Source organism: Carlito syrichta, unplaced genomic scaffold (genome assembly GCF_000164805.1).
Source record: "Carlito syrichta isolate Samal-C Ts95f unplaced genomic scaffold, Tarsius_syrichta-2.0.1 Scaffold288324, whole genome shotgun sequence".
Lineage (NCBI taxonomy): Eukaryota > Metazoa > Chordata > Mammalia > Primates > Tarsiidae > Carlito > Carlito syrichta.
This window is the reverse complement of record NW_007232420.1, coordinates 1-2126: the sequence shown is the minus strand read 5'-3', so window position 1 is coordinate 2126 and position 2126 is coordinate 1. Positions and strand designations below refer to the sequence as shown.

General features: G+C 47.8%; 1 long non-coding RNA gene across 1 annotated transcript; it reads right to left on the bottom strand.

Moving 5' to 3' along the window:
* Positions 1-1523: 1523 nt before the first annotated feature.
* On the bottom strand, positions 1524-1904 carry LOC103255658. The gene is made up of 2 exons (XR_504035.1): positions 1859-1904; positions 1524-1733 (listed from the first exon to the last, which is right to left on the bottom strand). It is a non-coding gene; the product is annotated as an uncharacterized LOC103255658 (long non-coding RNA).
* Positions 1905-2126: the final 222 nt, after the last annotated feature.

Below are 2126 nucleotides of genomic sequence, written 5' to 3'. Positions count from 1 at the left end.
TTCACTCACCTCAGCCTCCCAAAGGCGTGGGATTACAGGCTGAGCCACTGAGCCCAGCTACGCACAGCTGATTTTTAAATTTATTGTAGAGATGAGGTCTCGCCAAGTTGCCCAGGCTGGTCTGGAACCCGTGGACTCAGGCAATCCTCTCGCTTCCACCTCCCAAAATACTAGTATTGCAGGTGTGAGCCACCGTGCCCAGCCTCAATTGTCTTCATCTGTTAAATGGGTATAAGTAATCTGTGCCACTTCCAGTACTGTTACGAAGAATAAATAAGTTGTATGTCAAGTGCCCAATACATAGTAGACACTAAAAAACTACATATACTAGGATATAAATAGTGGTGGGGAAGGCTTTGCACTTAGGGGCTTCTGGCTACTAGCTAAGGAAAAGATGAATTATAGAGAGGTCAAGAGTTGTGGCTCTAAGATGCTTTTAAGATTCCAAAACAGGCTGGGCTCGGTGGCTCAGCCTGTCATCCCGCGCTTTGGGAGGCCGAGGTGAGTGAATTGCCTGAGCCCGCGGGTTCGAGATCCGCCTGGGCAACTTGGTGAGACCTCATCTCTACAACAAATCAAAAATTAGCCGGGCGTGGTAGCACACGCCTGTGGTTCCAGCTACTTGGAAGGCTGAGGCGGAAGGATCGCGAGCCCAGCAGGTCGAGGCTGCGGTGGCCAAGAGCGGCTACTGCACTCTAGTCTGGGCGAAGGAGTGAGATTCTGACTCAAAAATAAAAATTAAAAAAAGACTCCAAAACATTTTAAACCTGATCTTTTGTCATTTCTGTTATCTCTTGGGTCTATTTCATGGAAGAAAAAAAAGCGAACTTTAAAATGAAAAGTTTTCCTTAGGACTATCAATGTAAAGAAAAAGTTACCCCAAATTTGATGTGGGATAGAGCCTTTTTGCCTGATATAATTTATAACTTTCTTCTAAGAGGAAATAAGTGTTCTTGAAAAAACATAAGCAAATTTTTGTGTGAGTTTACATTTTCTTGGGAAGCTAGGTCTCTTCCCACCAGCTGTCAGTGAAGAATCTAGTGACCTTTAACCAGAATTATTCTTTTCTTTTTTCTTTTGTTTCTCTAACTAATCTTGTCTCTGTCTCTGCTGAGAGAAATTTTGGAGCTGGCTTTGCTCTTACAGCAAGGTGGACATGTGCTCATAACAGAATTGTCAGAATAGATTGTTATTACTGTTGTTAACCCGGGAAAGGGGGTTGCAGCTCCTACTGAGCCCGTCCTGTGGGAGAAGCTCCCCAGGGCGCAGAGGAGGTGGCAGGGGCTCAAGCGAGCCCCAGAGGACAAGTGTCCCCAGAGATTGACTGACACACCTGGAGGCTGAATAGCAAAAGGCTTCCGGTGCTGTTTCCCCAGCCATCAGATAGGAATAGACTAAGTACCTACGTGGGCCTCACTATGGTACAAACTGTCCCACGAATCAGGGACTTTTGCCTCGCTGTGGCAGGCGCAGGTGATAAACAATTTGACGATTCAACACAATGAGTTGAAGACAGGAAGCGGCACGCTGGAGACTGGTTTTGTTTGCACATCTCAACCAATCCGACTGTCAGTTCACTATTCAAAAAACAACAACATCACAGAATGGCTGAAAAGGCTCTCATTTGAGATGCCCTTCACTTCCTCTTTTGTTCCTCCCAATTTCGTGTTTTATCTGCAGAGGTTGCTGGATCAATTCAGACACCAAGAAACTCACCGACGTGGGCTCTAAACCTGAACAACAGACAACAAATCAAAGTTCAAGGTTGTGTAGCTGTATATGAACCAAACTTGCCTCACTAACCCTCGTCCCCTCCCCGCCCTCCCAGCCCCTCCCTCCCGTCCTCAGGTCCTTGCACCTTCTGGACTCAGCCCTCCTCTCTGGCTCTGTCTCTCTCTCCTCTCCTCCACTCCTTCCACAATAAAGCATGAGGTGTGTCCCTCGAAGTCTGCCTTTTCGGATATGCGTCCTTTCCTCAAGTTCAACGTCATTCCCTTCGTTATTCCGTGACGGGCTTTAAGGCTTTTAAAACATCTCCTGCAGCGCCTCAGTGTCCTGCCCGAAGCGGACGACGCGAGGCAGACGGGCGGGCCCAAGGCCCCGCCGCCCGCTTTCCCCTGTTCCCT